Source organism: Lemur catta, unplaced genomic scaffold, assembly GCF_020740605.2.
Source record: "Lemur catta isolate mLemCat1 unplaced genomic scaffold, mLemCat1.pri scaffold_53_ctg1, whole genome shotgun sequence".
In the NCBI taxonomy this organism is placed as follows: Eukaryota; Metazoa; Chordata; class Mammalia; order Primates; family Lemuridae; genus Lemur; species Lemur catta.
This window is the reverse complement of record NW_025423858.1, coordinates 1,197,818-1,218,912: the sequence shown is the minus strand read 5'-3', so window position 1 is coordinate 1,218,912 and position 21,095 is coordinate 1,197,818. Positions and strand designations below refer to the sequence as shown.

General features: G+C 43.2%; 3 long non-coding RNA genes and 1 pseudogene across 5 annotated transcripts; 3 read left to right on the top strand and 1 right to left on the bottom strand.

Annotated features, from left to right (window-relative positions):
• Positions 1–656, bottom strand: part of LOC123629830 — a 33,606-nt pseudogene extending 32,950 nt beyond the window's left edge.
• LOC123629833 lies at positions 598–6,704 on the top strand. Of its 3 annotated transcripts, none has more exons than XR_006732308.1 (4): positions 598–778; positions 3,209–3,588; positions 4,764–4,917; positions 6,600–6,704. It is a non-coding gene; the product is annotated as an uncharacterized LOC123629833 (long non-coding RNA). The 3 variants fall into 3 exon arrangements; XR_006732309.1 differs by lacking the exon at positions 6,600–6,704 and adding an exon at positions 5,683–5,867; XR_006732307.1 differs by lacking the exon at positions 6,600–6,704 and having other exon boundaries at positions 4,764–5,030.
• An 11-nt stretch (positions 6,705–6,715) lies between these two features.
• On the top strand, positions 6,716–12,692 carry LOC123629834. The gene is made up of 3 exons (XR_006732310.1): positions 6,716–6,787; positions 11,565–11,642; positions 12,603–12,692. It is a non-coding gene; the product is annotated as an uncharacterized LOC123629834 (long non-coding RNA).
• A 5-nt stretch (positions 12,693–12,697) lies between these two features.
• On the top strand, positions 12,698–20,738 carry LOC123629831. The gene is made up of 5 exons (XR_006732306.1): positions 12,698–12,767; positions 15,918–16,002; positions 18,483–18,609; positions 18,697–18,755; positions 20,629–20,738. It is a non-coding gene; the product is annotated as an uncharacterized LOC123629831 (long non-coding RNA).
• The last annotated feature ends 357 nt before the right edge of the window (positions 20,739–21,095 follow it).

Sequence of the window (21,095 nt, the reverse complement as noted above, 5' to 3'; positions counted from 1 at the left end):
GTAAAAATTTTACTATAGATACTCTATTGCTATAATATGTTCTATCTCTAACCAGACCAATATTCTTTTTACATTTTATATTGAACTAAATTCCTATAAATCAAGAGCAAAATATGGAACCCATGGAGTTGGGAGGCCAAAAGTAATTTTGACAGATTTAATCCTCTCATTTTGTAAAAGAAGAAATGTAGCCCAGAGAGGGTAAAAGCAATGCACCAGTTACCCAGATACTTTTTCTGTGTTAAATAACATTGATTAAAAATATAGAGCACATCTTAGCTAAAAAAAAAGCAAACTAGCTGTTTCTACTCCTATTAATCAATGCACAATTAACTGCTAGGAATGCTACCAATGCCAGGTGTGCTCAATTCATCCCCTAGAAATGTGTTCTTACCTCTGCATGCTCCATAGAACTTTCTGCAGCACTCATTCTAGAAGTTTCCTGTACAAGATGTGCCATGGAAGCTGTTTTTCCTGGAGTCTTGGAAAGCAGTGGGAAAAAAAGGGGAAAAAAAGTCTCTTATGGTATCTTTTAGGGTGAGAGCAAATATACAAAATTTAAAAAACATACTCCGCAGTTAACTCATGATAGAAGATAACAGTGATAGTTTTTCATTAAAAATAAACAGAAGTAACTCTGGATATGAGTTACACAAAATAAGATTATAAGCACAGTAGCTGTGATTTTAACTTTTCTTCTCTTCCAAATGGGGATTTCCCAGGATGTCTCAAATGGGCAGGCTCTGACTAAGACCTGTGGCAGATCAGCCTTGCTCTGGTATGTAAATCATTCTTCCTTTACTGGCAGTTTCTCCCACTGGAGAGAGGAAGTTCACCACCGCAGAAAGCCTGGGCAATCCAAGTCTTTCCTCAGTAGTCGAACTGCTATAAATTCATTGTGCTTCCCAGAGCAGTTAGGTAACTGTTGACTGTTTGACAGCTCGGTTACTTGTTTCCCTAATGGCAAAGTTTTCTGGCAATGCCTTCTAAATGTGAGTTTAGATTTGTCGAACTTAATGAGTCATCCATAATTCTGTAAGTGCTACCAGTTCTTATGCACCTAAAAGAGAAAATAATTTATTGCAAAAAAAAAAGGGCATTGTTTGCTAATCTCATCTTCTTTATTGGCAGAAAGGTTAAACTTGGCTTTCAAGTTTAAGACTATCTTTGGGCTGGGCATGGCAGCTCATGCCTGTAATCCTAGCACTCTGGGAGGCCAAGGCAGGCGGATCCTTTGAGCTCAGGAGTTTGAGACCAGCCTGAGCAAGAGCAACACCCCATCTCTACTAAAAAAATAGAAAGAAATTATCTGGCCAACTAAAATATATATAGAAAAAAAAAATTAGCCGGGCATGGTGGCACATGCCTGTAGTCCCAGCTGCTCAGGAGGCTGAGGCAGGAGAATCACTTGAGGTCAGGAGTTTGAGGTTGCCGTGAGCTAGGCTGACGCCACAGCACTGTAGCCCGGGCAACAGAGCGAGACTCTGTCTCAAAAAACAAACAAACAAACAAAAAAAAAAACAATTCTGTGTTTCTATGTTCCTGTCTTCACCGTGGCATCCACAGAACCTCGGCCACAGGCTGCCTGGCCCACGCCAGGTGCTCAACACGTTTTGCTGAATGAACACATGGATGACTAGCTGAATACCCAGGCACCCAATTTATAGACTTTTGGCTAGTGTGCCTGTGTGTTTACTTCCTGCTGGTTTCTTGGTCTGTTTTGGGGATACACTTGAGCCAAGAAGGAATGACGTGGCCTTAAGGCAGTATTCAAAACTATAGGTGGGAATCAAATTGCTCATTCAGAGTTCTAAAAGTTACAGCTCACACAGGGTCTGACTTTACGGGATGGAAGCAGAAATTTCCTGGAGATTGACACTTTATCAACACTAAAACTGCTCATTAGAGAAGGAAAAACAACCCGGCCCAAACCTTTGAATTGCAAGAACTAGTGTTTTCAAAATAATTTTTTTAAAAATTTAAAAGTTAATTCCTTTTGTTAATTCCTTTTGAGCGAGAGTCTGTCTAAAAAACAAAAAAAAAGGGTGGGGTGAAGGGAGAAGAGTACTGCCTGAATGTCACTCAGTCCTCATGAGGAGACTAAGCCCTACCCCCCTACTTGTAGGGACTCATCCATCACCTGTCGAACTGCCCAGATTGAATCTCAAACAGCAGAGCCAGCTTCAGCCTTCCAGGAAAGGTGCGTCTTGCAGAGAATTTCCCAATTTCCCCTTACCGGCGGGATGCACAGCTGTGATGGGGCCTAGTGACACGTCCAGGTAGAGAGGTCCTGAGACAACTCACCCCCCAGAGTGGTGTGGAAGTAGAGCCAGACATTTCCTGTGTTCCTGGGAAAGGATGCAGAAGTGGCTAACTGAGGTTGAGTGGATTTGAGGAAGGCTCGACGTCAAATTGAACACAAAGTACATGGACCCAAGGTCAGGAGATGTGCTGGAAGCTTAAGTGGCTGCTACCGAGGAGAGAGACCGATGAAAAGACCACCAGGGTAGATTACATCTGTGCCAATGGCAGTGTCACAGGGTACGTTATTGAAACCCTGACGCCTCCACACTGAAGTTGCCAGAAAAGTACAGGACATCTAGATAAATTTGAATTTCTTATAGACAACAATTTTTTTTTTGTAGACATATGTCCCATGCAATATTCTGTTGTTTATTCATTGCCTACAATGAGCGTGAATTACTTTAGAAAGAACTAAAGATACTTTTAAACAGAAGTATAAATTATTTCATTTTTTTAATGCCAGCCACGCTGTCAATCTACTCATTAGATTTTTTTGTAATAATCACTAAAGATGGTTTCTACTCAGGAGGACCATGGAGTCTGAGTTCCTGTTGTTAATTTAGGATGCATTTCTAGAAAGTGGTTCACAAAGTTCCTAGCGTGAGCTTACCCTTGCATTTTATTTGCTTCTTTGAAGCACCATAGACATCCAGCTCCTCAAACAGGAGGAAGTCCAAAGTCAAACAACTCCTTTAATCAGTACAACCTGTTTTCTTTTCTTAAAACAAAACAAAACAGAAACAGAAACAGCAACTACACAAAAACAGCGTTTGGGCTGATTTTAGTAACCCAATTTGAATGGGTTTACTCAAACTGGGTTACTTCCTCCCGAGGAAAGAGTTGTCACTGTGTTCAACATTCTTTCTAATAGCGTGATCTCTTCCTCGTTCTCCTGTGGTCACAGCTGCCGGAGCACTTTCAGCTGGAAGGTGCCGTGTGCTGAAGGAGCTCTTTAGTGACAGGAAGTGACTGGGTGCGAGAAGGTTTATAGGGCTCCACTTCGGGCGACAAGGAAGTACGAGACTGACTGTAAATGATTTGGGGACTGTCCCCACAGATTCTTCTCGGTGAGTAAACTATGGAAGGGCACATTGAGACGCAGCGGAAGGAAGGCATTCTCTCTCTTACCTTTGCAGAACAGGAACTTCTGCGACTCGGCCCGGCCTCCGTGGTGACCCGCTTTGCACCAGAAGCATTTCTCTCAATCAGAGCCCGGATCTGGCTGTCCAGCTCCAGGCTTTCACACCTGCCCAGGGGGACACAGGAAAGTCACATTTTACAAAGGTGATCACAAATCATGCAAGGGTGGAGCGAGCTCGTGAATGACACGGAGGTGTTATTTGTGTCGGATACCTCTCTAGAAGCTCCCAGACTCTGACCTTCTTTTGTTTTCATTAGTTCGTGACATAAAAGCCCTTCGAAAGAGTATTAGAGCTCGATTTTCCCTTACTTGCACACTTACGCAAAGTGGGAAAGGAGGACGCAGACAAGTTTAGAGATTTCCATAGTATAACAATCACAAGAACTGAGCACCCACAGTGAGCCAGGTACTTTAATACATTTTTCTTATTCAATGAGTACAACAACCCACTGAAGTAGTCACTGTCCTTGCATTTTACTTACTAACTTAGGTGAGGTCAACTGTGAAATGTTGGCAAGCCAAGATCAAACTCAGATCTGTAGAATTCTATAGCCCATGTTAACCATTTTTGTTGTGTATCTTCAATTAACCTGGGAGCAAATCCCTAAGCAATTACTTGCTGCCAAATGGAAATATTATATTATAGCCGAAGAGTATCTGGCAGCTACCTTAAGGAGAAGCTAGCCCAGTGGCTTCATGTAGCTGAGAACCAGAGTGAACTGCTCACTGTCACTTAACCGTTCACTGATAACACCGAGATTTAAACCAGATCTTCTCCTCCAATCAGATTTTTCTTTCCCTTTTTATCATGTTGGCATGACGGAGGAATTTTCTCATTAAAAACACAACTCACGAGAAAAATGCATTAATTGTGTCATTTTTTTATATACTCTGAATATAGCACTAAGACCTGAGGTTTGCAGTGGAATAGAGAAAGAGAAACACCCTACCAAACTTTTAAACACAAACAGAACCAGTCCTATATAATCCTTGCGTTAGTTCTAACATCATCCTCGCCCTGGGATGTGTTCCCTGAATCTGCCCGGCTGATTCAGCGAGAACTGTGACTGCAGTGGCCTGTGCTCTGGGCTCTGGCCTGAGCTCATCCTTATTTTTCAGTGAGGAGACTTGGGGGTCAGTGGGGCTAAGTGCCTGCTCCACCGTCACTCGTGATGGGCAGGGTGACGGTCACGCTGAAGCCGGAGACTTTTCACTCTGTCCCTGGGCTCGCAGTGATGCTGGGAACCATAAATTCAGCAGGACCGTGGAGGGCTCTTTCACTTCCAAATAATTCGTTTTAGATTTTCCATTTTGACAGGCCTTTCTGTTTAAAGAAAACAACCTGTTGGTGGCTCCAGCTGCAATGTAGGCGGCTTGTAAAGGCGATGTTAGGAGAAGCTTGAGAGAGAAGAGATGAGGGTCGGGAATCCACTCTTGCCCCTCCTTTCTGGAACTCCCCGGTTTTTAAAGTGGTGAGTTCTTGACCAGTTCCATGGTTAGGATTCAGGGGGTCCGTGAATCATCCTTAATGAAGCTAAATAAAAAATGTTATGTGCTTATTGTCTCTTTCTGAGGACAAGGTCTATAGTTTTTATCACGTTCTTGTCCTGCTTATAAGTTGGAACACACAGATCCAACTTTAGTTACTGTCATGAGGACTCCTTTAAAATCAAATCTCACTGTGGCTTTTTTTTTTTGGTGTAAGAGTATACTTTAATCTTTCTTTCTTTCTTCCTTTCTTCTTTCTTTCTTTCTCTTCCTTTTCTTTTCTTTTCTTTCTTTTTCTTTCTTTGTTCCTTTCTTTTCTCTCTTTCTCTTTCTTTTTTCCATGGAGGAACTATAAAAATTCAGAAATAGATCTTTTAATCAAACACAGTTACTAAAATCTTCATTTGAGGGGCCCTTCTTACTAAATTGCAAGTGAACAGGGAATTATAGAAGCCATACCATTGGGCTAAGAGCTCGAGCTGAGAGTGACATTCGGTAAATCCCTGTTTGGCAAGTGGCTTATTCATGACTTATTTTGAACTTATATAGACACAAACCTCCTTTGGTGCAATCCCTCCTTCCTGCCCTTCACTCACAGAATAAATCAACACAGAAAGTAAATAGGAACGATATTAATATAAATTATATTTTACCAACAGGGTAGTTGGTTAAGCCAATTTGACACTGAAAATTTTTTTCAAAAAAAAGTTTCCCTACATGATCCACGACTGTGAGCTGTTTTTCCCTAGACTAACACTGGGAAGTGACAATCTGCCCTGTCACCCCAGTGAGCAAGCAGAGAGGACAGGGGAAGACACATGAATGATTTGCAGGTATATTTGGAGCCCTCGTACGTTTATTACTTGTTCAAAAGCATCTGTACTTACAGGAGTCTCTAAAAAATTACCTAAAGGATGCAGCGTCTTTGAATGCCTTTATCAGGCTCATCCAGGGTTTGTTTATTTAAATTTTATTAGATGATTAGAGCCTAGGCATTGTTAACTTGTAGAATTCTGTCTGGGAGAAAAGATAACCTCAAAGGTTATGGTTTACTGCTGTGTAGGGCAGGTTTGTATCTAATCTAACCATCTTATTCTGACATTCCTTTACTGAATTGCCCCTAAGCACCCAGCTCTTCAAATGCTCCTTGAATGAGCCTTCTTATCTTTCTGGATACCTCATTAATGAATGAGTTCAATAAAATCTTAGACATATCTTCATTTTATGTTTGCATGAGGGTCATGTTTTCAACTTTTTGCAAACTGTTATGTTAAACACTTTAGACACTTAGAAGTACTTTAAGTGTTCGATTAGTACTTTAAGTTTGCTCCTGGCTATTTGGGGAGAAACAAATTACTTGATAAAGAAATTACTCTGTGTACATGGGTTTTAGGTGATTAAGTTCAGGTATCTGAATTATTTTAGTAATTGCAAATATTGACAGATGTGGCTTAAAAAGGTAGTAGAAGAGAAAAAGTTTGCTCAGAGAATTTTTAAACTAGCATTGTCCTTGGGCAAGAATGAATATTTCTAAAGTTTTACCCAAAGGTATGTGGTTTCATAATTTAAATAAATGTCTCAAAATTGTATTTTGCACGTCTGAAATGAAAGCTCAGAGAATGGGGGAATATTTCTTACAAACACGGACTCTGTCATTGCCCTCAAGGTGCATTCTTGGCTGGATCCCTGTGTATTTCCTCTTTGCTTTGTTGATGTGCTGGGTCGCTGTACTGATGCTGCACACCTGAGCCCAACTTCCTGCATCTGTGCCCAGGTGGACAGTGCCGGCAGAGCAGCCAACTCGAAGCAGAGATGAAGTGCAGCTGCGGGTGCTGGTGTGAGCCCCAGTGAGAGGTAAGCTGTGGACAAAGTTCTGTAAAAATCACATTCTTGGCTGAGCGCAGTGGCTCACAGCTGTAATCCTAGCACTCTGGGAGGTCGAGGTGGGAGGATCACTCGAAGTCAGGAGTTCGAGACCAGCCTGAGCAAGAGCGAGACCCCGTCTCTACTAAAGAAATAGAAGGGAATTATCTGGCCAACTAAAAATATATATAGAAAAAAATTAGCCGGGCATGGTGTCACATGCCTGTAGTCCCAGCTACTCGGGAGGCTGAGGCAGGAGGATCGCTTGAGCCCAGGAGTTGGAGGTTGCTGTGAGCTAGGCTGATGCCACGGCACTGTAGCCCGGGGAACAGAGTGAGACCCTGTCTCAAAAAAATAGATAAATAAAAATTTTTAAAAAAAGAAAAAAGAAAAAAAAATAGTCCATTTGCTGTTAGAAATATTGCATCAATTCAATGCTGCCTCTAGAGGGCGCTCTGCATTCAGTTCCCATAGAAAGTTCCCGAAGGCCCCTTTTTCTGAAGGTTTTCATTTTGAATTTTGAGTTTAGGAAGGCGGGGGCTAGAGAATAGGTGGTGTCCATGTGAGTAATAATTATAGCTCATTTGTTTTATTTATTTTAAAACTCTTAATGAAAATTATTTCTTTTATTTTCTTTTTTTAAAATATGGAACACTTCACAAATTCACAATTCATCCTAGTGAGCATGCCAACTCCTGTGTATTCCATGTCTTGTTCCAGTGTTAGTGTCTGTGCTGCTGAAGTGAGCACAATTACTTCTTTTTTAATAAAGTTTTTTGAGTTGCCAATAATGTTGGACATTTATGTAATAGACTTACATCAAACAGCTTAAGTAGAAGTTTTTCAGAAACAGTTCTAATAAATACATCGAGTTACCCCACACATGATAATAACCGATCATGATTTGATTCAGGGTATTTTGCACCACCTCTAGCAAAACTAGTGTGGGGAATCTGACAAAAAGTGGCTTGCACCCTATCAGCCAGATGGAAAGACAGGGAACAGTCCCCCAGAGATCAGACATGACACTGTCATGTGTAAGTCGGTTTTACAAAAAATTGCAATAATTCGTGTTCTCTCTTGTCTTTTGTGATGTTCATAGGGATGTGAAATTGATGAGCCTGGAATTTCTTTTGTGACAGAAATTAGTAAATACTCAGAGAACTGATCAGATATAGGACACTTTCAACATCAAAATATATAATGATGAGAATGTATTGTAACTCATCAAATAGGAATCATTAATTTATATTGATGAAAAAACTTCCAATAAACATAAATGGGTATAAGACAAAGCTTTTCTTTACATTGGAATGCCTTACCAATAAATGTAGAGAGCATTATGGTATTAGAAAATCACTATCTGACAACCATGATTAATAATTCAAATGAGAAATATCAATGGATGTTAAAACTGGTGGCTGAAAATTTGATGAGAGATGGAATATTTACATAATTCCATAGTCCCCCCCAAATACTTAGAGACAACTAAAGGAAATACTAAGAATAACTTCACGTTGGAGAATCTTGGCAGATACCACCTTGATCAAAGGATCGAGGTTAGAATCCCTTGTAATGGGAAAAATCAAAACTGGACCATATGCATGACAAGACACATAGCTCCCCATCTGTGGTGTCCCTGCCAAAAATGCATAACCTGAAATTAACTACGAGGAAGCGTTTGCCCAAAACAAACTGAGAAACATTCCACAGAATATCAGGCCCATGGTCTTCTGGAGTGTTCTGGACATACAGGCCAAGACTGAGGAACTGCCCCAGATTTCAAGAGAATAAAAACGATGAAAACTAATGTAATGTATGATCCTGGATTGGATTCCTTTTTCTGTGGAGGACATTGACAGGATAATTGGCAGAACCTGAATGGGGTTTGAGTATTAGATGGGAGTACTGTATCAATCAACGTTCACATTCTGATTCTGATGGCAATCTTGTGGCTGTATTGGACAGCATCCTTGTTTGTAGGATATGCATACCAAGTCACCCAGTGATGACTTGCTTTCAAATGGCTGAGGAAAACATATTTTTGTACACTTCTTAGAAATTTTTGGTAAGTTTGAAAGTATTTTAAAAGTGCATGAGAAAGTACTTAAAATACTAAGCTTAAAAAATGAGATCTGATTTGATCCTTGAATTATGCTCAAGGTAGAAATCACTTTATAAAAATGAAATTATTAATAGCATTTCATTATGTATCAGGAAATAAGATTCAGGCCAATAAATCTTTCTTGGGATTTGTGAAATTAGCGCTAACCAAAGCAACTAAGATGATTTAGAGTTTTGTTTTGTTTTGTGTTTCTAAAAGGATGTGGAAGAAGAGCATTTGTGTGAATCAAATTACTTTGATGGTCTGTTCTAGCCCAAGGATTTCAGAAAATGAAGTGAATATTCCTGCCATAATACTTAAAGAAAAAACAAAATATACAAACAAAAACCCCAAACCTTGAAAGGCCTTCACCTTGGCTCCGAGGGCTGGCATTTCACCTCCCTGTGGACTCCTCGTAATCACCAAAAGGAATTTGAGGGCAAATTTAGAAACCTTGCTGAAAATATGTTAGCCCCCATGAAGGAGAAATGAGGATTGCTGATACTGTTCTTGTCTAATAAAGAGAGCCCTGGAACAAACGCAAATGCCTCACCAGTGAGCACCGGACTGCCACGATACAGACTCACTGCTATAAAGTCATCTAATCTGTGGAAGGAACAGTTTCTTGCTGAATAAATACACATGTGAAACCGTCACTAAGCTTATAGGCAAAGGCAGTTTAAACCATTGAATAAATATGAAAATGTTTGTCATTTAAAAAATAGATTCTAGAAAAGAATCAAAGGGTACAGATAACAGACATTTCTGGGTGAGTATAAATATTTGATTTTTCTTGGGGATTTGGGCTAGGAGAATTTTCATTCTTGTTTCTTTTATAAATTATTAGAAAGATAAACAATGATACTACTAAGGCTTTTCAAACCAAAATGCTAAAGCAAAAGAAATAAACTGCAGGAGAAGTGCACAAGTTTGTGGGAAGAGGCTGAAAGGTCACACATGGCTTCATCGTAAAGAATTGCATTCAGAGAAAAAAACCAGAACAAATGGACTCGGTATTTGCGGCCTAAACTTTCAGTTGCAAAGAGAGTTACAAGGCATTGTAGATTATTTGCTTATGAAATTACCCTTACAGGGCTACATGGCAAAACTTTAAAATGACTAGATTTTATCATTCATTCAGCAAATAATTATTGAACACCTGTTTTGGGCCACATACTTTTCTTGGTGGTTGGCATATTCTTGTATCAATGAACAAAACAGAAAAAAAAATCCCTGATCTTTTGGAGCTTACATGTCAAAGTTTCCATTAAAAAAATGACAAAGACTGTAACATTATTCTGCCTCTGAACAAATCTATAGTGAATTTGCAGTCATGTTCTTTAATAAACACATCTTGGAAGATCTAGTGAAAGTCAACTCAAGTATCAGGAAGATTAATTGCCTCTAGATAGAGTTAAAAACTAGTATATCTATTTGGAAAATATCGATATGTTCAAAGAGAGGGTTAACAAAATCATGGAACATGTTACGGGCACAGCCCCTCCTCTCAAAGGTGACTGCTGTGGCCTGAGTTGTGACTCATGAGAGCATCTACTGTTTTAGGTCATAAAATATACATACAGCTCTGAGGTGTTTAAATATTTTTAATAAAAGTGAAGAATTAGGGAGGGTAATGAGAAAGAGATCGTCTTTAACATGTAAATCTTTTAAAGAGATCTTTTGGAAAGAGTACAGATCCTCTTGGATGGCCAGAGATACAAAGTTGTAAAAAATTAAGAGGCAGTTTAGCGAAATTCTAAAACCAACCAACCAAGCAAACAAAAAACGTGAGAAAACCCAGATGGGGCATGGCGGGCCCAGCTGAGTGCTAAGAGAGGAGACAGATAGTTCAAAGCAAAAAAATACAAAATAGAACAAAATGAGACACAAAAATAGAAGATCGAGAGAAAAATCCAGAGAAAAGGACACCTGAGAGACACCATGGAAACGGGGGTGGCACCAGCTCAGGGAACCAGTGAGGGACGAATGTGGAGCGAGAAGACGTCCAGGGATGTGCACGTAACACCTGCAGGGGGTGCAGCTTGCAGAGGTGCCTGTAGGGCTGGTTGTGACTGAACCGTGTTTTCATTTAAGAGCAAAAGAAGCCAGGCATGGGCCTGTGAGAAACGAATGTTTCTGTCCTTCTACTTGGAAATGCCATCGTCTGGCAGGAAAACAAGGACTCCAAAGGCCCCGGTTAGAGGAGGGGTCAATGGACTGGGAGAGGCGGCGGCGGCAACTGGCGACTTTGATTAGAGATTTCAACCCATGATTGGGCTTATCACTGAACTGATTTTTTTTTTTTTTTTGAGACAGAGTCTCGCTCTGTTGCCCAGGCTAGAGTCAGTGTCATGGCGTCAGCCTCGCTCACAGCAACCTCAAACTCCTGGGCTCAAGCGATCCTCCTGCCTCAGCCTCCCGAGTAGCTGGGACTACAGGCTTGCACCACCATGCCCGGCTCATTTTTTCTCTATATATTTTTAGCTGTCCATATTATTTCCTTCTATTTTTAGTAGAGACGGGGTCTTGCTCTTGCTCAGGCTGGTCTTGAACTCCTGACCTCGAGCGATCCTCCCGCCTCGGCCTCCCAGAGTGCCGGGATCACAGGCGTGAGCCACCGCGCCCATTGTGAACTGATTTTTATCTCCCCAACCCCCCACTCAGCTGGAACTGACGGTGTGTGACCAACTGCAGCAGCCAGGGAACAATGGCTCCGAGGAGAGAGAGTCACAACGTCCAGCGGTGAGTGTCCTTTGGTTTCCTCAGGGAACACGGGAGGCCAAGGACACTTAGCTTTGCCAGGTGACGTGAGAGCCGGTCACTGTCAGGGGACCCACCCGAGCGTCCCGCGCAGGCTGCCGTGTTGGGGGAGGGTTGGGACCTGGCCAAGCCCAGAGGGCCCTCGTGGGGGGGGCACATGCTGGGCAAGGGCGAACCTGTGTATAGGCTGGGGGCGACCTGGGAACAGTGTCCCTCTCCAAAAGCCACCGTCACAGGCCGGGCCGTCACCCGGCAACACCGGGATGGCATCTGGCACTTCGTTCGCTTGTCCGTCGGGGCGTCGTGAGCACTGTCGCTGGCGTCCTTTACTGCCCTGAATGGACTCAGTGTGCTGCCGGCGGTCCCTCTGGCTCTTGTTCTCACCCGGGTAGGTGACACCAGCCGCACCCGGGACTGCTGAGCGCCAGGTTCACCAGAACAACTAAAGAAGGGTTGTTTTTACAAAGAAGACCCTACGAAAATTGCAAATTCCCTTTTGCATAGTCTTACATTAAGAAGAGGTCACCGGTCGGCCACGGTTTCTCAAAAACCGCGGGGGGCCGCGGCCGTCTTTATTTAGACCCGATTTCTCAAATCTGTCCCTCGGTCGCACTTGCGAGGCTGCGGGGTTTTCCGCGCCTCTTAGCACCGCTTCTCATGTTGACACAGAGGTTTGGCCGTGGGCAGCTGTCACTGCCGGGCTGCGGGGTCATAAAGAGACCCCCGAGCACACAGGGCCCGGCCAGCAACGAGCTGCCCTCTGTTCCTACGGTAGAACGATCCGGTTCAGAGAGAACCGCGGCGACACTCCCTGCCGAAGCCATTGATCGCTGATCAGAGAGTCCCTGCCGGCAGTCAGGCACCTTGGCTGGCCTTTCCTCAACAGACATTTTTGTTTGTTTATTTTTATGTAAACTGCCTCAGAGAAACTTTTGTTTGCAGATTCCTGGAGCTCCAGCCCAGCCGGCCATCCGAGTCCTCCGTCCGCTCACCGAGCTGTGCTGGAAACTAACCTGTCACGGTGGAACTGAGCCCGAGGAAGGTGCCACAAAGTGAAACTGGCTTCTGGATCTGCCGGGTGAGAGTGAAAGTAAAGGTCACTTTTTGGTAAGCCGCTCTGAGTCTCAGTAAAAGCGGAACCCGGTGCGGGGGAAGAGGGTGGGACTTGAAGGTCAGGGGGGAAATTTGGTGGCTATGGTGACTCCGGGTGGCTTGTGGATGGACTCCACGCTGTGTCACCGGACGCTTCGATGAGTCTGGATGGGGAGGGGCAAGAAAGCAGGTTCTGAGGTGTGAGAAAAGTTCAGGAAGCTTGATGATCAGACGTGCCATGAGAGGGCACAGCAGGGTGGCCGTGCCCAGGCTTTAGTTAGTGCCTGGAGGGACCCAGCAGGGCTGGCCACGAAACCACAGGCGCTCCGTGCAGGACGGCCGGGCTCCTGCGGCTCGCGGTGGAACATCTGGTTACGGGGCATCGTTTTGTGTCTCATGTGTTTAAAATTAGTTTCTAAGAATTATGTTGTGTGCCTTAAAGTCAAACAAACTCCCCAAAATAAAAGACAATAGTTATTCTTTTTTTTTTTTTTGACAGAGTCTCACTCTATTGACCGGGCTAGAGGGCCGCGGCATCAGCCTCACTCACAGCAACCTCAAACTACTGGGCTCAAGTGATCCTCCTGCCTCAGCCTCCCGAGTAATTGGGACTACAGGCATGTGCCACCATGTCCGGCTAATTTTTTTGTATATATTTTAGTTGTTTTGCTAATTTCTTTCTATTTTTAGTAGAGATGGGGTCTCGCTCTTGCTCAGGCTGGTCTCGTACTCCTGACCTCAAGCGATCCTCCTGCCTCGGCCTCCCGAGTAGCTGGGACTACATGCCTGCGCTACCATGCCCGGCTCATTTTCTTTTCTATATATATTTAGTTGTCCATATAATTTCTTTGTATTTTTAGTAGAGATGGGGTCTGGCTCTTCCTCAGGCTGGTCTCGAACTCCTGACCTTGAGCAATCCTCCCGCCTCGGCCTCCCAGAGTGCTAGGATTGTAGGCGTGAGCCACCGCGCCCGGCCTCTCTGAGGTTTTTATCAAAGACATTTCCATTGAGGTAAAAACCTGGCCAATTTCCAGTCTCCAGACATACAAATCTCATGCTGGGAAACAATACCAATCCTTCCCAGACAAATGATAAATTGGTTCTTGGGAAAGTTCTAATCTGGTCTTTTTTCCAGTGGTATCTCCCAAATACTTCTTAGCACGTGGTTGCAGCTTTAGAAGCAATTGTTGCTTCGAATCCAAGAGCTTATGTAAGCATAAAGTATTAAAAAAAGACAGATATGAAGATGGACTCTAGGGATCTTCTTGGGCCTTGTGTCCCAGCCAGGCCTCAGAGAACGGAAGGTCCACTGCATGAGTGTTGTTTGCATGGAAGAAGTTTTTCCAGAAGGTGCTTTAGAGAGTGTGGCTGAAGGCACAAGTTTTCCCAAAGTCCCTTGTCTTAAATCTCTGTGGATTTACCAATCCAATAAGAGTTCATTTTGTTTAATATATTACATATAAACACATGGTTGAGAAGCTACTTTCTTAGTGTGGAAAGAGAAGAAACTTAATTAAGCTGTTGGACAGAAACCCAGGGTGGCTTTGATGTTCTTGTAAGGCTGGTGGCAGGCACCCTCCCCTCCCCAGTGGAAAAAGAAGAAGCCCACCAGACCCGCCAGGAACGATGCCTGCCACCAGCCTTACTCAGGGATGCCTGTCTTTATGAGAAAGCGGCAGACAGCGTTAACTTCCCTGCAAGGTGGACAGTAACTGTGTCCATGGTCCTTTATTCTGCATTTCCAGAATAGCTTACTTTAGGGCAGGTAAGAAGGGGGTTAAAAATAAAGAGGCCAAAAGAATTGTAAAAATGCTGATGATATCACAAAAGAGATCATTTTAGTTTTCGCTCACCGCTTGCGTAGTCCAACGAAAACATCTGCCTGTCACCCCATAAACGTCCCTGCACTTCTCTTCCCTTTATGAGCAAAATAATGGAGCTTTACGGGACTTTTAATAGCCAGCAGCTGTCTGGCTGCTCAACGCTGTATCTGGGAGGCAGCGTGCTGTTCACACGGAGGGAAAAAAGACAAAACTATTGTTGGTTTTCTTAAAGGATGCCAGTGGTTTACATAAAGACATTTGAATGGTTTGAATAGGAGGAAAGACACAGGAGCTCCTTATGTGCCTGTGAGAACCGGTATATTGTTAGCAGAAGGCAAGGAGGGAGTGATGTCATTCCCCTGTGTTTAAGAGCAGGTGACCGACTGCCATTAGGAGTGAGTTTCATGCCAGGTGACATGGGCACTTCATGAGAACCTGGGTTCATCCTACTCTTCTGAGATGAGCTCTACTTCAGGCTAAAATGAATCATAATAGTTTTCCTTCTCACGCCTGTAATCCCAGCACTCTGGGAGGCCGAGGTGGGAGGATCGCTGAAGGTCAGGAGTTCGAGACCAGCCTGAGCAAGAGCGAGACCCCATCTCTACTAAAAACAGAAAGAAATTACATGGACAACTAAAAATATATATAGAAAAAATTAGCTGGGCATGGTGGCGCATGCCTGTAGTCCCAGCTACTCAGGAGGCTGAGGCAGGAGGATCACTTGAGCCCAGGAGTTTGAGGTTGCTGTGAGCTAGGCTGACGAAACGGCACTCACCCTAGCCTGGGCAACAGAGTGAGACTCTGTCTCAAAAAAAAAAAAAAAAAAAAAAAAGTTTTTTTTGCAAGGTTATAATTGTAATTTTCTGCATGCACAATCATTTTTTTTTAAAAATATACTTCTTAAAAGAATTGTTTGGACAGAGAAACATCTGCTTTTGAGAAATTAAAGTGAAGAACTAGCATCATTATAAGAGTACTTCAAACAAACAAAAAAAAGGATGACCCCAGGATCGTAACAGGTGGAATGGGGCTGCCTTTAAAATGATATGCTTCCAGGCTATGTGAAAGTGAAACATAAAAACTACAAAATACTGTGTTTACGCTGATAATCCCCCACGCTGAGAATCAAAGTTGTTTCCTCCACTCCTTGACTTTTCTTATGAAACCTTGCTTGGGATGACAACCATAATATCAATATATTAATATAATGTGTCAGGAGATGGCAAGTGCTACCCTTGCCGAATCTACAGTGTTGCAATTATTGTAAAAAGGTGACTCAGGTGCTCGCCGCTCTGCTCCTGCCGTTTCCTCTCATCTCCCCGCTCTCTGCCTTCTCCCCCAGGTCCCCTGAGACCAAGACGCGACGGCAGCTCATCCCTCAGCCCCGCATCCTTCCTTCCGAGCCCCGGATCACGCAGACCTTACAGGTAACTTGAAAGGCATCTTCTGGGCATTTTAGATTACTATCAAAGGCCCCAACTCTCTCTCTCTCCCTTAGAAATACGGGTTTTTGACCACTAGAGAAAAAAGTATGTTACCTACTAAATTCTGTACAATCTTCATCGTGAGTAGATACAGAGAATCGGAACGTTAATAAGCATCGCCGGGAAGAGGGGGCTGTAAGGTGGGACGCAGGAGCCCGTACAAGTCCCTACGATCCTCGGCACGGAGGGAATGGCCGTGGGAGTCCGAGCTTGGGGCGAGGTGACCCCGGCCCCTGGGGAAGCAGGGGTCTCTCCCCGCCCTCCCTCCCTCCTCTCCCTTTCTTCCTCCTTCCCTTCCTTTTTCTCTTTCTTTCTTTTCTTCTCCCTTTCATTCTTTCTTTTTTGAACTATAACATGTAGTCAAACATGTTTTTCTGCTACCAAAGGAGCATGGGGCATCTTCTGTCCTAGAAATTGTTCAACATCATCTATTTTCTATGTTTCCATGATGCTGATGGTATCCTGGAAGTTTTTGATAGAATCAGTTAGTCCTCAGACTGTTCCTGTGAGGCAAATTTGAGTTTTACTGAAGTTTTAAAAAATGTCCACGAGATGGGTCGAGGCCTGTTGCAGACCCACGACGCCCAGGGCTGCCTCGCCGTGTGCTGGCTCTTCCCTCGGGGTGGAGGGAACCGCGTTGAGCCGGCGAGACCCCAAACACACCGCGCAGAGTCGTGAAGAGCGGCACACGGAGAAATGCTGAGTCGTACACAATTAAAGGCTAACATGCTTGTTAAAATACTGAATGGAACCGGCTGAGGGGAAAGGGAGAAATCAATATGTCTGTATTTATCCAAGCCCTATTCTTCCACATTGCCAGTCGGTTTCAGACACCATTGCTACGCTAGCCTGTTAGTGACCCCATCCCCAAATCGTAATGGCCTCCCTCGTCCAACCATGATTTTCATATCGGAAATACGCGTGGGTCTCTTTTAATGAAACGATTCTCACAGAGAACCCGAGCAGATGCCCCAGACACACAGGGTCTGGGAGTCCTAGTTTAAGAAACATTGATGTGTTAATAGAAACCTAATTATTACTTCTTTACATTATCTTTCGCCCAAAAGATGTTGCACGACAGAAGTTCTGTCTTTCTAAACAGAGACGCTGGCCTGTGGACGGCACTCCCGGCCGCTCAGTCCTCACTCGGGATGCCCACCGGACGTCCTTCTTCTGTGCCGCAGGCCCGGGGCAGAGGCCGAGGCGGACGGGTCACTGGTCACTGGTCTTTTTTTTGAGACAGAGTCTCGCTTTGTCACCTGGGCTAGAGTGCCGTGGCGTCAGCCTCGCTCACAGCAACCTCAGACTCCTGGGCTCAAGCGATCCTCCTCCCTCAGCCTCCCAAGTAGCTGGGACTACAGGCATGCGCCACCATGCCCGGCTAATTTTTCTATATATATTTGTAGCTGTCCATATAATTTCTTTCTATTTTTAGTAGAGATGGGGTCTCGCTCTTGCTCAGGCTGGTCTCGAACTCCTGACCTTGAGCGATCCTCCTGCCTCAGCCTCCCAGAGTGCTGGGATGACAGGCGTGAGCCACCGTGCCCGGCCTCGGTCACTGGTCTTGACACCAGCACTCGACTCTCCTGCCACCACACCTCTGTGCACACTCTGCCTTCAGTCTGGAATACTCTCCCCTTCTCTTATTCCATCTTTCTCCTCATTTTCCCTTTGCCAGAAATTGGGTCCAACAGCTTCTTCTTGCACCCTGTCCTAACCTCTAGCAATCTACTTTCCTCAGATTTCCCAGGGCAGTTTGTCTGTGTCTCCTTATGCGGCAAAACATCCCACTGTATATTGTACTTAGCTGTGTGCATGGCCTTGCGCTTCTAAACTGCAAACAGCTAGAGCGTAGGATCCGCATCTGATTCTTCTCCTGCCAGCACGTAGCAGGGTATCGTGCACATAAAAGGTGCCAAATAAGAAATCAAAGACATAATTCTGGGCCCCAACAAGTAGAGTGAAGCTTGAGCAAAACCTTGAAAGATTGGAAGAATGTGGAAAGCGGCTGAGGAAGGAATTTTTTCATAAGGAACTTAGTCAACTTCTTGCTATATATCTGAGCTAAGGATTAAACAAATCAGGAGGAAAGATACAGCTACTTCTTCACCTTATTCCTAAAACAGAGTTGTTTCCTAGGAGAAAATTTGTGCCATTAAAGAGAAATCAAACTAAGTATCAAGGTTTGTCAATGGAAATTTGCCAAATACTTTATAAATCAAATAACCTTCATTATCTACCATGATTCTTGTCCCTCACTGTCACCTCATCTGTTTCTGTCTTTTCTGCAAGGCTCCACCTGATAGGTGCTCATCCACTCTTAATAAACTCACCATCTTTGTCAGAAAACAGAGGAGCTCTCATTAGAATATCACTATGAGAGGCTTATAACTTCTAAACAAAGTGTTGTTATTACCTTTCAGAGTCTTCATACGGAGTGGTGAACACCACCAGTTTCTCATCTTTGTTCATGAGCTGTCCGCACGGAATCTAAAAGAAAAAAAAATGAAGGACGTGAGGCTCAGACGTGTCTCAAATGAAGTTTACTATGTCAGTCACTGAAAGAAAAATCACCTGTTAAATTAATGCGTTTTTTTCATCAAAAGCCATGTTTTTATTCTCATGTCTTGTTTTCAGCCCAGCCAGATGCGAGAAGACAGACCACAAGCTTACCTTCTGCCGGGTCCTAATCAAAGGTAAAACACTGGGTGTAAACACAGGCTCGGGGCTTTCAGTTAAGGAAGATGCTCATGACAGGTAGAAATCGTCCAGGAGCAAATGAGAGAAAGCCAGACATTCCAACACAGAGAGTGGAAAAGTTGTCCAAGTTGTCAGATGGATGTGTTTGTAGTTTAATTAACCGCAGGACAGAAATGAGTTCTCCAGAAATGACCCAGGACACCAACAGCCTTCTTCGTGGAAGGGCGTCCACACCAGCTTTTTCTCCAGTAGGAATGAATGATTATTTTCATGATTTTCAGAATAACAAGGGCTCTGGTGATGCGATCATTATAAGAGGAGGAGGAAAAAGTGTGCTTAAGACACAGAATTTTTTCATTTCCCATTTTCTCTATTTGATATAATTTGCAACCTAAGCACTGAACTGTGGACAAACATTACCAAGACAGCACAGCACCTCATGGGACTTCCAGTAGAATCTTGAGGTTGAAGAATTTGAAGATTTGTGTAGGTTTTAAAAGCCAATTCATGCAGGCAATTAACACATTTTAAATGCATCTGGAAACCACTCATTGCTGTGATCCCATTAGAAAATTTAGGGAGTTAGGTTTATGGGAAACATGAAGCCGGCTTGTCTGAGTTTTATGTTTCTGTTTAATTGTAACAGCATCCAAAAAAAAAAAAGAAAGAAAGAAAGAAAGAAGAAAACAACATTTGTTAAAATACTCCAGGAAGGATTCATTTCAGCTATTGGCAAGCTGTCTGTATATAGTGTGGGAGGGTGGCTTTTTTTGCTTTGTTTTCAGCTTGTGACAGCTGTTTGAAAGTCATCTGTTACCACCATGGTTGCCAGTTACGAGATGAAAGCCAGTGTCTGTCAGGACTGTTGTAGGAGGTGGACCACCAACTAGAACAGCTATCTTTTATTAATAACTATGCAGGATTGCAAGACTGCCCGCCCCTTACGTGGCACTCGGGAGGTGGTACACAATTTCACAAATTCATTGAACAGGAAGGCAAGTGACATGCTGCCTGACAGAGTGACTTCTATTTCTGAAAGATGAAGTTTTAAAAATTGAATTAATAAATGAAATGAAATAAACTTGTAGGAAGGGTTTTTAAATGTCCTCAATTGTTTTATTATTCCTAAAATTACTTTTAAAAATGCTAAATTTCCCAGCATATCTGAAAGTATACATGGATCCTAGCGCATCAGGGAATCATAGAATTTCACACTTTAGAGAACACTCCAGGAATCACAACACCATCATTTTACCATAAAGGAGACGTAAGTCCTGAGAGGACAAATGACTGGGCCAATGAACGGCTGAGCTAGGATTAGACACCAAGCCATCTGACTCCTAGTCCATGACTTTCTATGATTGTTCCATAATTAAACATCATACAGACGAAGTTTTAAATTTGAGGTAAAATGCGATCTGTTTTTATACTAATATATTTTAAAGTAATATACAAAACTTTTACATTACAAATACACCTTGTGAAAATATATTTCTTAAGCAGTACCATTGCATTATTTGAACTCTGGTGGTAAACCCTCCAAAAATGCCATGTGGAAAGAGAAATCTCCAGACTTAAAATTTTATAGTTTAAGATTCACAAATAATACCTCCAAGGCACTGGAAACAGACAAGACAGGTACTGCCTCAAAGGTATTAATTATTGTACTGAACATTGTAATTCCTTCCTAAATTGCCTTTTCCTGGGCTGGAATTTTACATTTGTTATTATTTTGTCAGGGAGTAACAGTATCAACTGGTGATAATCGGAAAAGCCAACATCTCAGGCATAATGATAATCTCCAATTGATCTATTTCCACCAGAATTCTTTCCATTTCTACTGACAGAAGTGTTTTTCTAACCAAACAGTGACAAAGGAGACAATTGGACAAAAGATACTCTGCAATCAAAGGGCTTCTCTTTCAAGTGGAAGCAAATAAATAAAATAAAGCCCACCCTGAGGACACAGGCCTTGTCAATATCATTGCCTCATTTCTTTCAGAGGAAATAAACAACAGAAGGCCAGGACTGAGAAAACATTTGGGTGCGTCTCTAACTTTATCTCCACTAATTACGAGTCAGGGTGGCATCAAACCGTAATATAAAGAATTCTGCTGCAGTTTTCTCTCCTAATTTTCCACTGAGCAGAAGCCCAGAATCAGCCTAGATGCGGGGGTGGGGATGGGGGGGTGGGTCATGCACGTCCTGAACTTTTGCTGACTGGTGTGGAGACCTGGGAACGGGACCCCTGCTTAGACAAACCAGGACACACCGTGGTCTGGACGCCTCATTCTAGTAGCACACGGCAGTTACCTCTGGCTGTGGTTCCTTAATTT